We start from the raw sequence: 21,630 nt of genomic DNA, 5'->3' as shown, positions 1-21,630 counted from the left end.
GAAATCCCATTACTAGGTATATACCCAGAGGAATATAAACCATTCTATTACAAAGACATATGCATGTATGTGTTCATTGCAGCACTATTCACAATAGAAAAGGCATGGAATCAGCCTAGATCCCCATCAGTGATAGAATGGATAAAGAAAATGTGGTACATATATATCATGGAATATTACGTAGCCATAAAAAGGAATGAGATCATGTCTTTTTCAGGGACATGAATGGAGCTGGAGGCCATTATCCTTAGCAAACTAATGCAGGAACAGAAAACCAAATACCACACATTCTCATTTATAAGTGGGAGCTAAATTATGAGAACACATGGATATATGGTGGGGAACAACACACACTGAGGCTGTTGAAGAGTGGGGGGTGGGAGGGAGGAGGAAGAGGATCAGGAAGAACAGTTAGTGGATTCTGGGCTTAATACCTGAGTGATGGGATAATCTGTGCAGCAAAGCACCATGGCACAGTTTTACCTATGTAACAAACTTGCACATCCTGCACATGTACCCCCGAACTTAAAACAAAAGTTGGAAATAAAAAAATAGAAAGAGAAAGAAAATACATTCTAAATCCTATATGTGTACACTTGACAGTATACATATATATATAAATACATACAATGAAAGGGGAAACATTCCAAATTATATGTATATGTTATAGGTATACACACATACATATTTTATACCTAGTTATATACATGTGTGCATATCTGCATGTATATGTGTGTACAGATACATAGGTTTTCTGATGGGATGAATTTGTAATTAAATATTCTTAGAGAAAGAAACAGTCATTTGTTAACTAAAATTATAAAATTTATTAGCTTTATGATTATTTTGTATCTTTTTTATATTTACAAAGTAGATGTAAGCAATCTACTAACAAAAAAGACCATAGGATCCTCTGAAAATTGTACAGACTTTAGAATTAAACAAACTAGGTCATACTGCCTTCTTTAACATCTGTGAACCTGATCTTGACCATGTTACTTGACTTATTCCCTCTCTCTCTCTTTTTTCTTTTTCTTCTCTTATCCTCTTTCTCTGCCATGTAAAATTCTTTGAAGAAAAAATGAGATAAGGTTTATGAAATGCCTAGCACACAAAAGGCACCAAATGCTTATAAAAATTATATGTTCTCAAATTTTAATGTGTACAATAAACTGGAGATCCTGTTATGCAGGGTTTTTTTTTTTTTCAGAAGATCTGAAATAAAGTCTGAGTTGCTGAATTAAAATATATATATATATATATACATATATATATATATATATATATATATATATGGGGGTGCTTTTTCCCTAGGACCCTTGATGAAGCTAGAAAAGGAGATGCAAAGACAAAGGCAAGGAAGCAAAACATAGAGTTTGACACTCCTTAACCAGAGGAAAAGGTAGGTGAATGATATATGAAGCAAAGACAGAGATTACAGATTTATATAATAACATATCAGTAACTATATTGAATGTAAAGGTATGAAATGTCCCAAATTAAAAGAAAGTATTTGTCATATGGATACAATAATAAAACTCAGCCTTACGTTACTCATAAGAAGGTTGGCAAGGATATGAGTGATGGAAACTCTCCTACCCTGTAGTAGGAGTGTAAAATTAAACAACCAATGCTGCAATATGGTTTGGTATTATGTTTTAAAACTGAGTCTGAACCTGCAACGTGACGCAGCAATTCCCATTTCCTAGTATATACCAACAAAAATGTGAGTATACACTTATTATTAGAGCCAAACACTAGGGAAAAACAGACTATAATATTAGAAATCATTATCATGCGTACCTTGGAGATGGTTAAATGAGAATACTTTCTTCATGATGAATTATTGAGATGTATATTCACGGTGTTTCCTTTTTCTATGTGTCTGTTATTCTTCAATGAAACAACTTTAGAAATAGAACATAATGATTAAACTGATGGCTTTATCAAATAATGCAGAAATAAGGTAAAAATAGTATTGGTGAATCAGAGCCTATATTTTGAGTTGCCTGGTGGGAGCGGGGGTGATGATCCTTATTTATTTTATTTCATTTCTTTTGTTTCCACAACAGAGACTCTCTTGCCCAAATCAACATAACACATATGGACAAGAGTTAAATTGCATTAAAGGTATGGAGGATGGCTCTGTGCAGCTATGCTTTGTTTGTTTAGAGCTACATGACCTTTGGAGGAATGAAGTGATGAGCTAGATCTCATTAGTAGTACACTAAAACCAAGAGAGCTAAAGAGGCTAGACAGTAATTACCAATGAGTATACACCTGGTCAGTGGTATTATACACATTGTGTATGTCTAGCACATTGAAAAGCTACATACAAGGCTGGCCCCATGTTACAGGAACACCTGTAAAGCAAGCTTTGCAAGGAGAAATATTTTCACATGAGCACTTAAAATGAGAACTCATGTATACTTAATTTTTTTGGCATGAATAACTAAATCACGTACTTTAAAAAGTTAAATCGTTTTATTTTATTGAAAAAGTTACTTTTAACTATCTGTTTTTAAAAAAAACAGATCTTTTTCCTACAGAAATATTTTAGCTCCTCTTTTACAGAAATAGGCATGTCACTTGTATTTTAAATATGTATCTGTTCCCATAGCATTCCACAAAAAGCCACAGACTTATAGATGCTCTTAATAAACCTTAAATGGCTATTTCACTACTGAAACCATTAAAATGTTCACTCCTTAAAACGGAAAACAGAAAAAAATAGCTGTGAAATCTGTGACCACTAATAAGGATCTCATCAACAGTCATTTTAGAGTTAGCACAAATCTTTGAGTTAAGAAGTTACATGTGCGGAGTGGCCCAATGTTTACCCAAAGTCAGAACTTTCTGGTCTTCCGCTTCTCATGCCACCCCAGTTAAGAAATGTACATTGGTTTTAAAACACTGTAGGTCATGGATTCAATTCTCTGGGTTTAAACTATTAATCAAATAGTTACTTTGGTCTTGGGAAAAACATTTAACTTTGTATCTTTGGATTCTTTCACCTTTAAAATAAAAATACCTATCTCAAAATTCATTGCAAAATGTAAATAAGAGAATTCATAAAAAGCGCTTAATACAGAGTCTGGCACTTAGTAAATGCTAAATAAAATGTTGACTGCTATTATGCTTTAATTATCTTATCTTTCTCTATGGATTGTTATTTTGTGGCAGGTTCAATTCACAAAAATTGGTGTTTTATTCTGCAGTTGTACATTAACAAAATCTTCGAATATTTTTCCTGAATTGGATAGTTCAACTTATCAGCTAAGATATATATCAGTTGTTTGGCTGATAAGCAAATCAATATTTCTCTAAACTGCACATTCTGATAAAATGAGCACTGTGTTACAGTTTGCCTTCATTTATTCATTATTAATAAATTATTACCGTAAATGACAAGGAATTTAGGAATAAAAATAGCATCAATTATATTCCAAAGGATCTTGCAATCTAGAGGGAGAATCAAAATGCTGAACTGAATTAATGAGGGTTGTATGATGATTCAAACTGATTCAAAAACTATAAACAGTGTCTGATGAGTCTCCCATTTTACGGCTGAAGAAAGAGAATCTAAAAGTAAAACACATAATTCACAAAAACCCTCTCGATCCTTTTGTAAAATCCATGGTCCCTCTGCTTCTGATTGCCAAAACTCTCCTCCTGACTTGTTTTTTTTTTTTTTTGGTTTTTGCAACTACCTCAAGCCTACATCCTACTTTGGAGCTACGGTATAGACAGCATTTGCTACTTTTGCTTATGCGGCATCTATTTCTCTTACTTTCTGGCAATGGATTCCATTATAATGAAAAAGTAGAAACATAAATTGCCTAAAAATGTAGTCAGAAAAGGAAGCCAACTAAAGTGACTCAGTTTCCAAAGTATAATTGGAACTTCTATATTAATTATTTTTTATGTTAATAGAATATTTTACTGTGGTAAAGTATACATAACATAATATGTACTATTTTAATCACTTAAGTGCACAGTTTTGTGGCAAGAAGTATGTTTACATTGTTGTGCAACAATTACCACTTAGTAACTTTTTTATCTTCACCAGTGAAAACTCTGTACCCATTAAACACCAGTTTCCCATTTCTTCCCCTTCCCTCAAGCATTCTACATTCTGCATTCTGTCTCTGTGAATTTAATTACTGTAGGTACCCGATATAACTGGAGTATTACAGTAAGTGTCCTTTTGTGACTGGCTTATTTTACTTAGGATGTCTTCAAGGGTCACCCACGTTGTAAGCATCTGTCATAATTTATTTACTTTTAAAGACTGAATATTGTAAATACATCACATTTTGTTCCACTGTATACACATTACATTTTGTTTTTCCATTCATCTGTCAATGAACACTTGGGCTGCTTTCACATTTTGGTTATTGTGGATGATGCTGCTATAAACCTTGGTCTACAAATATCTGTTTGAATCTCTGCTTGTATTTATTTTGAGCATACACCGAGAGGTAGAATTGCTAGATAATGCGGTAATTACCAATCCATTTTCCACAGTGGCTGTATCATTTTATATTATCCCCAGCAATGTGCAAAGGTTCCAATTTCTCCCCATCCTCACCAACACTTGTTTCTTCTTCTTTTTTTTACAATAACCATCCTAACGGGTATCACATAAAATATTTTCAGCGAAGGCAGAGAGACAGTATAATTTTTACATCAGATATGTAGATATAGAATATACATGCATGATGACATAAATATAACAAAAATCAGCAAATCTACCTACTACTTTATATTACATGCTAATGTTTTGACATGTTTATGATTTACATTTGGTTGCTACTGTTATCTTATAGATTTGATCTTATTTTTCATTAAAGGTATAAAATAGAGTCATAGTCCCTTTCTTATTTCATGGAATGCTAGAACAAGAAGGACCTTCAAATTTATCTCTTGCTAATCCAATATGCTCACCTTACAAATCTGTGTTTCTTAAATACCTGGGACAAGAAAAGATAGCAGCAAAAACAGGCTTCTTAGTCTTCTCCTTGGGGCTTTTGCTCTTCACCATGACTGCCTCTGAACATTCACAACACATAATTAAGTACAGATGGAGGTATGTAGGTTCGAGAATAAAGAAAACAAATCTAATTTTGTTCACACGTTACTTCACAAATATTTCTATTAACAGAAAGAAAAACTTAATGTGTAATGAGATCTTTACCTTCATGGAACACACAGGCATAAACCTGACATTTGGAATGCCTGCAGCTGTGCAGAAGTTCAAGGAGGTAATGCACATCCAATTGGCTTGAAAGGTTTTTATTAAAATACTGACTGGACTCATCTATGAGGCTGTGGCTATAACAGAAGTAATAGTAAGATTCCTAAGATAAATGCCATTATAACACAGATTTTAGTTCATAAATTCCCAACTCTTTTTAAGACCACCCCCCAAAGGCTGTCCTTCATTTTCTCACTAAATTCACTGCAGTGACACTAAACCACCCTGTTCATCTATCACCTGTCTCACCACTGATGTGATAAATCTCCACTTCCCTTCTGAGACTTTGACACATGGTGGTCCTCCCTCTTCTGCAATTATAATGTTCTCTTGGCCTCTTATGATTAGAATTTCTGATTATGCCAAATCTAAATCTATGCAGCAAAACCCACATAACAACATACTAACTGCTTTTAACCTCATTATAAATGGGACCTACTTTAAGAAATGACTTTAAATGGGCCTCATCTTGGAAAGGCAATGCCACATTCTTTTGATGTTGACAACACACTGTTCCCTTTCCAGACCAGATTACGCCCATTTATGTTAAAAAGTTGTTTTAACCCCAGAAAGGTAGCCTTGTCTTTGAAATGCTGTTCACCTTGAAATCGAAAAGGCTTCATAAAGCTTCCCTAGGGTTATTCTATATGTGTCTTGATTCAAAAATACTAAATATGGTGATTATAGCAATCCAGATTCAAAATTTAGAGATTGAGTAAAAATGTGGTTTTCTACAGGGAAATAATGTCAACTTGAAATATAAGTTATTTGTCTCTTATATTTTATGAGAAAAACAAAAAGGTTACCTTGGTCTTGAGGACCTAAGTACACATACTGGAAACAAGGCCGATAAAAGAATAGAGGAGAATGGGATGTTTGGCCTCAAAACAATAATAGTTTCCCCCAAGTACTATAAGTTTTTATTTATTTGTATTTTTTATATAATTTGTATAACTGCTGTCTGCTATATTACATTTTTAATAGAAATATTTCCCCTTAACTAATGCAAATATCCTAGAGGAAAAAACAAATGATAATGCTAGTGTGCATCATGCCAGAGTTCTACAAAGTACATTTGTGACTCATGTTTAAACCAGCGTTAAGACTGAATATAGATACTCCAACTGACTTGATTGTAATCCATATTCAGAAGTACTTTTAAAGTATTACATTGCTAAATAAAAGATAATTTTAAAAAGAAACATCTTTTAATTTCTTGAAGAGATCAAGTTGCTTTACTTAAACAAGGTGGTTTTCTCTGCCCACAGGAAAAAGAGCCTGTTATTTGAAATGTATCTATTTTATGAGAAAGATCCTTTCCCTAGCCTTGAACCTGTAGTACTAACCAACCTTCAATTTCCTTGAAGATGAAGATTCTTAATATTTGAGAATAGTCCCTGATCTATCCTAATCAGAATATCTGAAGTAATCAACGCCAGATGAAGGAAAAAGACAAAAAAAATCCCACTTTTTCTCAAAATCTCCAGATTGTAAGTACATGTTAACAGTGCTGTCATACACACAGGACACAGCTGATTATAGAGCAGTGCCTTCAAAGTGTCTTTGCTCATCACAGAAAGGCTCTCACAGACCAGGTAAGCGAGAACCAGAAATATAACTCTAGAACTACGGAGACTAAGCATGTTGTGAGACATTAGGATACGCAAGACAGTGACACATTCCCTGCTCTCACGGAACTTACAGTCTTGCAGTATTGCATTAGGTTTGGAAGTCTAGGGCATTGGGATATATTTGTACCTGGAATCATAATCCTGGGTCAGAAATATCATTAAATCAATATCATGCTTCACATGCTAGTCTCATTGTAGCCATGGTGAATTGTAAATCATGCTTCTGAAGACACATATACATTTACATCTCCATGCTTTTAAACATGTTTTTATATAACATATTGCTTTTATCTCATCTTACCCACCTAATTATCCTTTAGGGCAAAGCTAATCATATGTTCAGCATTGTACAGAACCTCGTAATTGCAATCATCATATTATATTCTAATTACAAGGAATACTTCTCTGTGATCCTCTCCTTTAAAAATTGCCCATGAAAACAGACATATAGACTAATAGAACAGAATAGATAGCCCAGAAATAAATCTACACATCTATGGTCAATTGATGTTCCACAAAAGTGCCAATAATGCACAATGTGAGTAAAAGGCAGTCTCCTCAACAAATAGTGTTGGGAAAACTGACTATCCACAATGCAGAAGAATGAAGCTGGACCCTTATCTCATGTTATTAGTATATACAAAAATAAACTCAAACAGATTAAAGACTTAAGTGTAGGACCTAAAACTCCTGGAAAAAAAAAAAAAACATAAGGAAAGTTTCTTGACATTGGTCTGAGCAATGATTTTTCTTAATACGACCCCAGAAGCACAGGCAAAACAAAAAAAACAAAAATAGACAAATAAGACTGCATCAAATTAAAAGCATCTGCATTGCAAAGGAAGGAATGAACAGAATGACGAACCAACCTATGGAATGGGGGAAAAGGTTTGCAAACCACATATGTGCTATGAAGTTAATGTTCAAAATAGAGAAATAACTCCAACAACTCAATAGCAAGAAAACAACTAACTCAATTAGAAAATGGCCAAAGGACCTGAATAGACATTTCTCAAAAGAAGACATACAAATAGCCAATAAATATTAATATATGAAAAAATGCTTACCATCACTAATTATGATGGAAATGCAAATCAAAACTACAATCAGGCTGGGTGCAGTGGCTCACATTTGTATTCACAGCACTTTGGGAGGCCAAGGCGGGCACATCACCTGAGGTCAGGATTTCGAGACCAGCCTGGCCAACACGGTCAAATCCCGTCTCTATTAAAATTACAAAAAAAATAGCCAGGAATGGTGGCATGCGCCTGTAGTCCCAGTTACTCAGGAGGCTGAGGCATGATAATTGCTTGAACTTGGGAGGCGGAGTTTGCAGTGAGCCAAGGTTGCACCACTGCACTCCAGCCTGGGCAACAAAATGAGACTCAGCCTAAAAAGAAACAAAAAAGAAACTACAATCAAACTTCATCTCACAGGCTGGAAGCAGTGGCTCATGCTTTTAATCCCAGCACTTTGGGAAGCCAATGTGGGCAGATCACTTGAGGCCAGGAGTTCAAGACCAGCCTGGGCAATGCAGCAAAACCTTATCTCTACTAAACTTACAAACATTAGCCAGGTATGCTGGTGCAGGCCTGTAATCCCAGCTACTCGGGAAGCTGACGCATGAGAGTTGCTGGAGCCTGGATGCTTGAGGTTGCAGTGAGGCAAAATTGTGCCACTATATTCCAGCCTGGGTGACAGAACAAGACTCTGTCTCAAAAAAACAAACCAAACAAAAATATCACCCCACACCTATTGAATGGCTACTGCCAACAAGACAAAACACAAGTGTTGGCAAGGATGTGGAGAAAAGAGAACTCTTGCACACTCATAGTGAGAGTATACATGAGTACAGCTATTATGAAAACAGTATGGATGTTCCCCCCAAAATTAAAAAGAGGACTACCATATGATCCAGTAATTCCATCTCTAGGTACATATCTAAAGGAAATGAAATCAGTATGTCAAATACTATCTGGACTCCCCATGTTTATTGCAGCATTATTCACAATACTAAGATGTGGAATAATCCATGTCCATCAATTAATTAATGGATGAAGAACACAATGGAATACTATTCAGCCTTAAAAAAAGGAAGGAAATCCTGTCATCTGTGACAACATAGAATATCCTGGAGGACATTATGTTAAGTGAAATAAACTAGGCACAGAAGGATGAATATTGCATGGACTCACGTATATGTGGAATCTAAAAGATTCAAACCCACAAGAGAAGCGGGTATAATGATGGTTTCCAGGGGATGGAGATGGGTAGGAAAGTGGGGAAAATGGGAATATGTTATTCAAAATGTACAAAGTTTAAATTAGACAGGATGAATAAATCCTGGAGATCTATTGTACAGCATGGTGACTATAGCTAATAATAATGTATCGTATACTTGAAAATTGCTAAAAGAGTAGTTCTTAAATGTACTCACCGCAAACAAAAATATTCTGAGTGATGTTTCAGACATGTTAATTACCTTGATTGTGGTAATCAATTTATAATGTATACATATAATATTGTATACAATAAATCTATATAATTTTTGTTAATTATACCTTAAAGCTGGAAAGAGAGTAAAAATAATAAAAACTGTCACTCACCACTCAACATACAAACACTAAGCTCCTTGAGAAAAGGAATCTTAATCATCTTTTTTCCTTCCTAGCCAGTGCCTGCCATAATGCCTGATGCTGAGGAAGTCATCATTTTCTTTCTGCACTTTCTGTGGAAGCAAGGCCTGCTATTCATTCATGAAATCACATCAAGAACTTTGTAGAGGCTAGTTACCTTTAAGAAACACCGGGCTAGAGGGGAAGGCAGAAATATATGAAGCTAATTGTGATACTAGATGACAAATATTCATGGGAGAAAGGTGTTGAAAAATACTTAAAGAGGCAGAAATATGTGTAAGTTCTCAACCTAAGGAGGGGTGACTTTAACCTCTTGAGTGGTGGAATCAGTCGGTACTGACAGTGAAAGCTAGATGCCTACTTGGCTTCTGCTGACGTTTTGTCAGCCTCCTTAACTGAGTCCTCTTCATAAATACTTCCTCCCATGTCATTCCTCTTCCTATACCCAGTGATCATCTCTTCTAACCACCCTGCATTCACCAGAGGAACTAAATTACCAAAACCAACACACTAAGGAGAAATTTATTCGTTAAAGAGATAGTCTTAGAAGAAATAAAAATTAAATCAATGGGAAGTGTCTTCAGTATATATCCCATTGACTAGGGCAAAAGCAGAAAACGGGTAAAAGTGCACTCAAGGTCTAGGAAATGGTATATATGAAGACATGGAAGCATAATTGTTCTTAAATCTGTAGTAGGTCATTTATGATGGGTGAAACAGAACACAAAACGGAGTGTTCGAACACAAGGCTGGAAATACAAACAGATGATAGAACAGGTGTTTGGGTTTCATTTGGTTGCCAGTGGGAACCATTATAAAGTTTAACTATGACAGTGAGGCAATCTGTGTTCCAAAAGAATGACCCTGGCAGTAGTGTGGAGGGTGGACTGGAAAGAGTATTGGCTGAAGGTAAGGAAAGAGTCCAGAAAGGTTTTGCTGGAATTCATACAAAAAGTAATCCATTCCATATCCACTTTGTATATCCTGATATGTGGTAGGCATTTAATAAATATTTTAACCAAATAAGTAAACTAGAACATGAAGTTCCTCTACAACAAATATCCATGCACTGCATTTATAGAGTTTAAACAACAACTTATAAGCTTAAAAGGTGGAAAGGGTTATTCTTTTATATAAAGGGAGACAGAAACTATGTTCTGTTTAAACAGTTTTTCTTCTTTTATACAACCTCAATGCAGAAAGAACATTCAATTATTGTCCACAACCCTCTTCTTTGTCTACTTTGGATTCCCTGACCAACATCTCACCTGGCATTTAGAATTGCCTATGATGTTCAGCATGGTGCCAAAATTTTTAGACAACCTTAAACTTCAAAGCTTCTGCTCATTTTCCTGAGGTTTCAATAAATACATGTTTGCCAAATACCATAAAATGTTCTCATTTATATACTATTGTGCTGCATTCCTCTGCAAAATGGAAATGAGGGCATTAACTAAATTAACATTGATTAAAATGCTGAGTATTAGTTTTTAGCAGGATATTATAAAGCACATGGATGAGCATATGTGATTCATTTTAATTGTTCTAAAGATAGTACCTAAATAAGATGCTTTAAGCCAAAAGTTATTTTAAAATACCTTTGAACATGTTTACGTGTTTTTCCTTAATATATAACACTTATTTCTACTCTGAATTTCCTATACTCTGCTGAGAAAGTTGGCAAATTGTGGCAATATATACGTCATTAATGACTTAATAAAATAATCATAGAATATCAGATTCAAATCCAACTACATTTCCCATGTAGAAATCTCTCCTACCACCTCCCTGACAGGATCATCTGAACTCTGCTTAGAATAAAGAAATAAGAAATTCACTCTTTTGTGAGGTTGCTGGATGTTGAACCCAATGGTCTGCAGCACAGCTCAGAAGCCCAGTCTTCTCGTTGCCATGTGAGGCAACACAGGTCAGCCTGCCACTTCTGTACTGTAGCTCTTCAGATATTCAAAGAAAGGGGCTATGTTCTCCCTCAGTCTGGAAGCTGCTTCAGGGGAGTCTTTTCTGGGAATATAGTGATTCCCAGAAGAATGAAAATGTGCCATCATGAAGAATGAACGACTTTTTGTTCTCTTCTTGGATGTTGAGGTAGAGGGAGTTAAAGATACCCCAAAGCAAAAAAGGCTCCAATCCTGAGTGAGAAAAAGAGAATATACTATTATGATAGAGACAGGGGGTTGGAAGCAAGTTAGTATAATGGAACATTCTCTGTCTCAGAAGAAGGGATAGAACATTCTATGAAATTCATTCTGCCCGTGACTCAACTGGCTGAGAAGCACTTTTGAAATGGAAAACAGGGAGCTTGCCAGGTTTCCAGTGCTCACTTGGTTGTGTTGTGCTGTGCCCGAAGTGTTGCTTCCTCTATGACCTGAATCAAGTGTTCTGCGTTATTCCAATGTCAGACCTGCCAGAGGGCAGGCTGCCAAGTCAACAGTCTCCTTGGACGATAAATCTTGAGCTCTTCAGCAGAACCGCAAAGTAAACCTCCTGAGTTTGTGTTTCCATGTTAAAAATCAGACAATAGGCTTTTACTCAGGTTTTACATTTTCTAAATTCTAAAACATGCTTGATTTGCAATTTCTGAGACCTTTGAGAAACATGTTTTCCTGCCTAGATAGTTTCACATATTACACTGATCAGCCTCCCTGGGCCAATATAATTAGGAAAATTAGTTGGTACCTTTATTTCTTGCCCTCTTCCTCTAGAGTCGTTTTACTTTGAAGTTTATTGTGTTTGCTTCAGCATTAATATTTAAATAATAAATATGAAATTCCTAGGTGAATTCACTAAGACATGTCTACAAAGTATTTTTAAAAACCTATGATAAATGCAGTATACATCACCATATGAGGAGAGAGGCAGCTGGAGTGAGCAAGATGAGCTGAACCAGGTCCGGTTATCAATAGAGTGACAGACATACACAAAAGAAAAATGATTAAGCCATCCTAACACATCTAATAATTATCTTGCCAAATTTCTATTGTGCTAATAATTAACAATAATGTACTGTACATTTAAAAATTTGTTAAGAGGGTAGATATCATGGTGTGTGTGTGTTTTTCTTTCCTTAAGTATAAATCAAAAGGCCCATGCTGATTTTCAGGATCCCTTCTTAATATGTCTTATAAGGCTCTCCAATATACTTCCGTCTCGCCTATCTCACCCATTGCCATTCCACATTGCGCTGTAGTCAAATTAACCTCTCTGGTTCTTCAAATGTTCCTTATTCTCACAGCCTGGCTCCACTTTAAGATACCCACTTTACTCACTCTCCTCATCTCACTCCTAAGCTCATTTGCTATCTGTTACTCATCTTCCAGGTTTTAAGTTATATATCTTTTCTCCATTATGCTGCTTCTTGAATTCCTTTAGACCAGACTACCTATTTTTCCGACTTTTTCTCTTAAAACAACTCCAACATAATGGCAACAGCTCTGTACTACCATTGCTGTTGACTTGTCTGCCTCCCACCCATCCTAGACTGGAAGTCAAGAAGGTCTCTTTTCGGCCGAGCGCAGAGGCTCATGCCTTAATCCCAGCACTTTGGGAGGCCCAGGTGGGCAGATCACGAGGTCAGGAGATTGAGACCGTCCTGGCTAACACGGTGAAAACCGTCTCTACTAAAATATACAAAAAAATTAGCCGGGCGTGGTGGCGGGTGCCTGTAAGCCCAGCTACTCGAGAGGCTGAGGCAGGAGAATAGCCTGAACCCGGAAGGCGGAGCTTGCAGTGAGCCAAGATCACGCCATTGCACTCCAGCCTGGGGGACAGAGCGAGACTCCGTCTCAAAAAAAAAAAAAAAAAAAAAAAAAAAAGCTCTTTTCATCTTTATACCCCAAGAAGAATGAATTGATAGCAGAATGGCAATGAAAAAACACTTGTCTATGCTTTAGAAAACACAAATACTCTTCAATATTTTATTGAGTTTCAGGATAGCTCTCTGCCATGAAAAATCAAACTTTTTTCCCTATGTAGGTATTAATTTATGTAGTGTCCTGTGCTCACATTATTGAAATAGTTGAATCATGAAAAAAATAGCCATCTAATCACAATTTATAGAGGACCTATTAAATGCTTAAATCTGTGAATTGAAGAAGTTTTTCTGGCTCTAAGCCACTTACAGTGTAGAACAGAAGTTGAATACTTGGAGCAATATTGCAATATCTTAAGGTTTACAAAACAGTGTAACAAGCTTAGTAGCAAAACATTAACTGTTTATCATAACATCATTCTTCCCCAATTCTAGCAACATATGTGTTTTCTGTTCCATTTATAAGTTTTCTTACCTTTCGAGATCCTCCTCCTTCCTCTACGTTCTTTGGTGTACCTCATTGCTTAAATAGGCAGAAGTCTCGTTTTTGGACTTTTGTTTTTTCTGCAAAGTTGGTTTTATGACTTACATAGAATATCCAGGAAGTACATGAACAAGGTTCAAGTAATTTTATAGGACATCTGATACTACTCTAATTCAAGAATATGAGCTAAAACTTTGCACTAGTCTATTTTCACACTCTATAAAGATACTACCTGAGACTATGTAATTTGTAAACAAAAAAGGTTTAATTGACTCACAGTTCCACATGGCTGGAGAGGCGTCAGGAAAGTTATGATCACGGTGAAGGTGAAGGGGAGCAAGGCACATCTCACATGGTGGCAGAAGAGAGAGTGTGTAGGGGAACATGCCACTTTTAAACCATCAGATCTCATGAGAACTCTCTCACTATCACGAGAACAACATGGGGAAACCACCTCCATGATCCAGTCACCTCCCAACAGGCCCCTCCTCTGACACATGGGGATTACAATTAAGGATGAGATTTGGGTGGAGACAGAGAGCCAAACCATATCAAACTTGAACTTTATTAATTATCAGAGTTGCAAGAGGAACTGGACAAGAGCTGTCCAACGAAAGCTCTAAGGCATAATGCAGGAGAAGGTGTTTTGTTAGTCCTAAATCACTATGCAAATTTAAACATAATATATTCCTTAATTCTTAAAAATATTCCCAAAGAGAATGATCTGTCCATGAATAGCTCCCTATCATAGAAGAAAGTGAGGATTTGAAATTGATTGAGTGAAGATAGGCAACAAATGGCAGTGTTAGGATGAAGGAAGGGGAAAGTATGTCAAGTAAGCAAGAGGTCAAGACGTTATAAGGATTCTCTATGTGAATATTAAATTTCATTAAGGATTATGACAAATAAAATTGAAGAGAGTACCAATGAGTCTGGAACTAATATCTTGATAGTACAAGACAGGTGGCCTAAGCATCAGTGGCATAGGTTGGAGGAGAAGTGGATGGCTTAGTTTTTAGGGAGAAGTAATGCCTGTAAATGTATTTGTATTTTATTAGACCTAACAACTCATCTACATACACGTGAAAAATAATTCAGAGAAACACATCTATGAAGACAGTGTGTGGTCCATGTTTTGGGATTCATGCAATAATTTTGGTGGTCTACTCGATAACTAGCATGGCCTATTTCCAAAAGGTAGAGAATAACGATACTGTATCAGCTCAATTTGATATTCCAATTGAATTACGCATAGGAGATGACAGAAGGTGCCCCAAGTTGTAGACCATTTGAATTGATCTTTGAATAAGATTTAAGTATATGTCTCTTCTTTCATAATTTTTAGATATTTTTCTAAAATCTGAGTCTGAAAGATCTTCTTGTTTTTTCATTTATTTAATGCTACTCTCTAGTTTTTCCTAGCTGTAATTATTTTCAAGATGTTTTTCAGAATTTCATTTTTTAAAAATTATGGTTCAATTTTCAGATGATTCCATGCTGAAAATCACTCCATTTACCTGTACCTTTCTTCACTGAGGCCTTTACATATGCCAGTCTTCTGATTATTTGCTTAGTTAACCTCTCCTCCTCTTTCAAACCTCACCCCAAAATATGTCTTCCCTAACTTTGCAGTCTCCAACTAGGTCATCACATTAAATGCACTTGCAGCATGTACCTCTCTTTCGAGCATTTGTCAGCACTAGAACTAAATGTTTACAGGAGTAATTTTTTTGTTATTTTCTGTATTGACTACCATCTTTCCAGGATCAAGCATAGTACTTTACATAGAGTAGGTCCTCAATGGACAATTACTGGATCAGTGAACATATGCAAGAATGAATGAATAGCTCAACATAGGAAATACTATTTATCCATTAAGAATGATATCATTTTGGGAGACCGAGACGGGTGGATCACGAGGTCAGGAGATCGAGACCATCCTGGCTAACACGGTGAAACCCCGTCTCTACTAAAAAATACAAAAAACTAGCCAGGCGAGGTGGCGGGCGCCTGTAGTCCCGGCTACTCGGGAGGCTGAGGCAGGAGAATGGTGGGAACCCGGGAGGCGGAGCTTGCAGTGAGCTGAGATCCGGCCACTGCACTCCAGCCTGGGCGACAGAGCGAGACTCTGTCTCAAAAAAAAAGAATGATATCATTAAGTAAAAATAAAATTACAGAGCACCGATTTTCATAATTAAAACAAAAAATGTCAAAAATATCTACAAAATGTTAAAAATGATTATGACCAAGTAATAAAATTAAGACAATTTCAAATTGACATTATGATTGTATAACATTTTATAATTAATACATTTTTTCAAGTTAAAATGATTCAACCTAAAAATATAACCTCTGATTTCTATTTTTAAAAGCCTTTTTCTTCATTTGATATCTATTATGTATTTGAATATTTGAAATGTTCTTTCCTTAAATCTGGTTTTAACTGCTACTATCATGTTATAGTGATATAAGGCTTTTCAGTTTCCAAAGTTTACTTATCTATCTTAGCTTATTTGACCTCCACAAAAACTATATGATATATGCAGGACAGGTCTTTTTCCCATTTTACAGATGAGTCTGTGAATACACCTTTATAGTAATGTTTACTAAGGTCTTCCCTTTCTATTTCTATATTCCTCTAAGGTTTTTATTATTAAAGAGAACTTAGTTATCATATCTATATCAAGGAAGGCAAATACTTATATTACTTCATCTATTCTTTAAGAAATTAGGTTGTCAGAAAAGTAGGTCAAGATTTTATCCTATGTTCCAGTTTAAGCATCTTACAGGAACTATTCAGAGAGTTGAAATTCCCATAATTATTAAATTTTTCATTCATTCAATAAATGCTTACTGAGTACTTAAAATGTGTTAGGCACTGCAGTCATAATGATGAAACATTTTCCCTGGCTTCGTGGAATTTGCAGTTTAGAGTAAGATAAACATATTAGGAAATAAATGATAACTAAGTTTGAAGAAAACTGAAGTGGAAAAAACAGATGCAATGTAAGTGAATAAAAATGAGACTTTACTTAGATTAGGAGGTTGACTAAAGTCCTTCTGAGGTATGAGTGAGAATTACCTAGGTGAAGAGTAAGGAGGGAGGGCATTTCAATAGAGAGAATAGCACGTACAAACACCCTGAGGCAAGAAAAAGCTTGGCCCATTTGAGGAACTGTAAGAAGCGTTTGCTGGAGCAGAGAGTAAGAGCAAGTTTTTCACAAGATGAAGCAGGGGAGAGAAAACGGAGCATTCTCTTCCTATTAAATGAGATTTTTGTTACTGTCTTAGTTTGTTTGTGCTACTATAACAGAATACTACAGACTGGGTAATTTATAAACAATAGAAAGGTATTTTCACAGCTCTAGAGGCTAAGAAGTACAAGATCAAGGCGCCGACAGGTTTGGTGTCTGGCAAGGTTTGCTTTGTGCTTCCAAGATGGTGCCTTGACTGCTACTTCCTCTGGAGAGGATGAAGGCTATGTCATCACAAGGCAGAAGGAGCAGAAAGGCAAAAGACGACAAATGCTGTCACCTCACTTGGCAGAAGCGCAGAGGAGAATAAACCGACTCCCAGGTGCCTTTTTATAAGGGCTCCTAATTCCATGAGGGGTCTGCCCTCATGACTTAATCACCTTGTAAAGGCCCTACTTTTTAATACTATTACACGGGCAATTAGGGTTTAACATATAAACTTTGGGAGACATACTCAGACCTCAGCAGTTACATCCACAGGAATCAGCCTATGATGTATCAGTCTTCACTATGAGGCATTAGCCTTCATCATGAGCTCTTTCTGTCAATTCTCTGTAATAACTGTAAGAAATAAGTTAATTTCCTACATTTAAAACACAACTTCAAATTGTATACTATATTCATTCTGTGCACTGTATAGAAGAAAATAGGGTTGTTAATATTGAGATATAGGAGGGTACTTCTAAACTGGCAAATTAAATTATTATTTATCTTAAATTTTTACAGTTTCCTAGATCTTAGAATTCTACCTATAAAGTTAATAATAAGTAAGTTCCTAATGAAGGAATCAGGAAACATGTTTATGAATAGAGGATAGAAATTAAAAATTGTCATGGAAATTCCATAGTTAAAAGATCCACCCGCCTTGGCCTCCCAAAGTGCTGGGATTACAGATGTGAGCCACTGCACCTAGCCAATAATCCTTTTTAAGAAATCTTTCCAGCTGCTTCACATGCTTTCCCACTAAGACAATTAAGCTATTTATGAAGACAGTGAGTCCAAGGATGTATGCACAGGGCAGAGTCTTAGGGAAATCCCCAGAGCCAAGCATTTGTGTGACACTGACTCAAACTTCAGTGGTGCCCTTGCACTCTAGGAAGAAAAGTTCACTTTGTTTTTTTAAAACACGCTGATTATTACCATTTCTGATGTATTCTAACTCATTAAGTCCCTGAAAGAGCAGACTGGCAGGGCAATATTTTTCAAGACTGGGCAATTTTCAGTGCAGTGCAGATAGGAGCTCCAGTGGGGTCTTGAGGGTCCAGCAGAAAGCCAACCAGGAGCAAAGGAGGAACAGGATGTGAGTGGTGGAGTGGGAGGTCATAGGGTGGAGGTGGGAAGGAGGCAATGTCAAGGTCTTCCTCTAGGGGCAGCACTGAGCCACATATATTAAAATAGTTGTGTGAAGAATCAGTGGTGGCCAGTAGGATGCACTAGTATGGTGAATGATGGAATTGCAAGGATTCAAATTAGGGAAAATATGATGTAAATTCAGACAAAAGTAGGACAGAGAGAATGTTGATAAAATTTATAGGCTGGTCCCTAGCGACATGCAAAGAGCTCTTGGAGAGGTGAGGAAGCCCAAGGACTCCTGTGCAAGAGATTTCACCCCAGTCCCCAGGCTTTTCTGTTCTTAAAAAGACTCCTTCTCTGGAAAGGCAAAAACATTGTAAGGCCTAACACTACCTTCCAGCTCTGTGATTCCAGATGTTTCAGGAAAAGTATCAGAAGAAAAGCATCAAACTCTTAATTAATCCAGTACTTTCTTTTCTTTTAGGAAAATGCAGCTTTTTTATTTGCTGCTCTCTGTTTCTCCTTGAGAAATTGAGGCATGATTACTGAAGTGCTTCTGAAAGAATTCCATTGTCTTGCATTTAGAAATCCTGTGTGTGGAATTCAGTAAAGGTTATGCAAGAGAAAACTCACTTTTCAGTGTGCCTTGTTTGCATGATATTCATGTAGATCACTTAGTATCAGTTATCCTATTACCCACAGCTGCTCACTTCACATTATCTCATTGCCATGTCAACATCCAATTCACAGCAACCTGCTTTCTGGTCTTGTTCTTTTTAGGATAATTTGTTCTGAAGTGATAAGTAAGTACCTCTGACAATGGTCCTGGCTCTTCATCAGCGTGTGGTTGTGGGACTCAATATTACAGCAGGAATAGAGACAGTGCACACACCTCAAAGAGGGAGCTGTGCTTACTCTTAAACATATAAAGACATTAAGCTTTGCCAAATGGTATCATCACATCTCCCATCAACTTCCTGTTTCTCCTCCGCAAAACACACTTGAATTTATGAAATATTCCATAGAACTTAGATATTTTAAAGACAAATAATTATTAAGTTTCTGGAGAGAAAAAGTCTAAAAATACAAAAAAGTCTAAAAATTTTTAAACACAAAAATCACCTGAATCACTATAACTGGCAAAACATTTCTCATATTTAAGAGCTTAAATAATATTGATTATAAATGTATAGACTTTTCATATCTGTGAAGTGGTGACTTCCATCTTGTTCATACTCCTTTGTGCTCTCTCACTGTGATGAAGCCAGCTGCCATTCTCTGAGCTGCCTCATGGAGGGGCCCAACTGGCAAGTAACTGAGACAAGTAATAGTCAGAGAAGAATGGAAGTACCCCATCCAAGGTCCTGCAATGAACTTGAATGATCCTGCAATCTCAGAATTGAAAGAATCCTATCAAAAACAAAGAACTTATGAGGACATACTCTACGTAGAACTTGAGATGACTGCAGCTCTTGTCTGCACCTTGAACACTTGCAAGATTCCCTGAACTGGAAGACCCTACTAAGCTATGCTCAGTTTCCTAACCCACTGTAACTGTAAGATAATAAATGTTGTTCTTTTAAGCTTCTAAGTTTTGGGGCATTTGTTACACAACAATAGATAAATTACACCCACACCATAAAATGTCCCTAGTGGCTATTAATATCTTCCATCTCTGAACGATACCACTCATTTTATAAGTTAATCATTCATTGTCTTGCATTGTTTACTTAGTGTTAATTGGTCACGTTCAAATGATGTTCTACTGGGCCCTAAGGGATATATGTGTATGAATATGTTTGCTTTTTGTATGCAATGTGAGTGTGTGATTTGGGTGAAAGTTTAAATAAAGAAGTTAGGTGGACAGGGCTCTGAGTGCATTTTTTCCACCTTTGCAAGAACAGTTTCTCTTGTATCTGCTAAATGTATTAGGCTGGTGCAATAATAATTGTGGTTTTTGCATTGTTGAAATTTGCAGATTGATATCGGAATATGTTCCTAAATAAATGTGGTTATGCTATACATCAGTTTAATGTGCATTTCTCACTTTAGGTTTTTTGGCTAATAACCTGTTACTTGCTGTTTATTTTACATTTATTTTAGACTATGGAAATGATACTAGACAAAAAGCAAAATCAAGTGATTTTCTTATTCAAGTTCAAAATGGATCATAAAGCAACAGAGACAACTCACAACATCAGTAATACATTTGGCCCAGGAACTGCTAACAAACATACACTGCAGTGGTAGTTCAGTAAGTTTTGCAAAGGAGTTGAGAGCCTTGAAGATGAGAAGCATAGTAGCCAGCTATGAGAAGTTGACAATGGCCAGTTGAGAGCAATCATTGAAGCTGATCCTCTTACAACTACACGAGAAGTTGCCAAAGAACTTAACGTCGACCATTCTATGGTTGTTTGGCATTTGAAGCAAATTGGACAGGTGAAAAAGCCCAATAAGTGGGCGCCACATGAGCTGACCAAAACTTTTTTAAAATTTGCAATTTTAAGTGTTGTTTTCTCTTATTCTGTGCAACAACAACAAACCATTTCTCAATCGGATTGTGACATGCAACAACAACAAGATTTTATATGACAACCAGTGATGACCAGCACAGTGGTTGGACAAGAAGCTCCAAAGCACTTCCCAAAACCAGAAAAAAGAAAAAGCCATGGTCACTGTTTGCTGGTCTGATGCCAGTCTGATCCACGACAGCTTTTTGAATCCTGGAGAAACCACTGCATCTGAGAAGCACACTCAGCAAATTGATGAGATGTGCTGAACGCTGCAATGTCTGCCGCAGGCATTGGTCAACAGAAAGAGCCCAATTCTTCTCCATGACAACACAACCAACTACCGCTTCTTCAAGCATCTCAACAACTTTTTGCAGGGAAAATGCTTCCACAACCAACAGGATGCAGAAGCGCTCTCCAAGAGTTTGTTGAATCCCAAAGCATGGATTTTTACACTACAGGAATAAACAAATTTATTTCTCACTGGCAAAAATGTGTTGATTGTAATGGCTCCTATTTTAATTAACAAAAATGTGTTTGAGCCTGGATATAATGATTTAAAATTCACAGTCCAAAACCACAATGACTTCTGTACCACTAGAATATGGCATAGTGCTTCACTGAGAAGAAAAGGCGCTATTGTAAAAACATTTTTAAATTACTGACTTAAATGTTTCAGGGCTTTATGTCTTATCCACCATTAAACTTAAGCATTTTAAGGACAAGGAGCTATTAA

General features: G+C 36.4%; 1 long non-coding RNA gene across 1 annotated transcript; it reads left to right on the top strand.

Annotated features, from left to right (window-relative positions):
- The first annotated feature begins 10,377 nt into the window (after nucleotides 1-10,377).
- On the top strand, nucleotides 10,378-19,975 carry LOC135969918 (uncharacterized). The gene is made up of 3 exons (XR_010585276.1): nucleotides 10,378-10,433; nucleotides 11,320-12,020; nucleotides 19,649-19,975. It is a non-coding gene; the product is annotated as an uncharacterized lncRNA (long non-coding RNA).
- Nucleotides 19,976-21,630: the final 1,655 nt, after the last annotated feature.

Source organism: Macaca fascicularis, chromosome 3, assembly GCF_037993035.2.
Source record: "Macaca fascicularis isolate 582-1 chromosome 3, T2T-MFA8v1.1".
Lineage (NCBI taxonomy): Eukaryota > Metazoa > Chordata > Mammalia > Primates > Cercopithecidae > Macaca > Macaca fascicularis.
The sequence above is the reverse complement of the archived record's forward strand: the minus strand, read 5'-3'. Positions and strand labels throughout refer to the sequence as shown.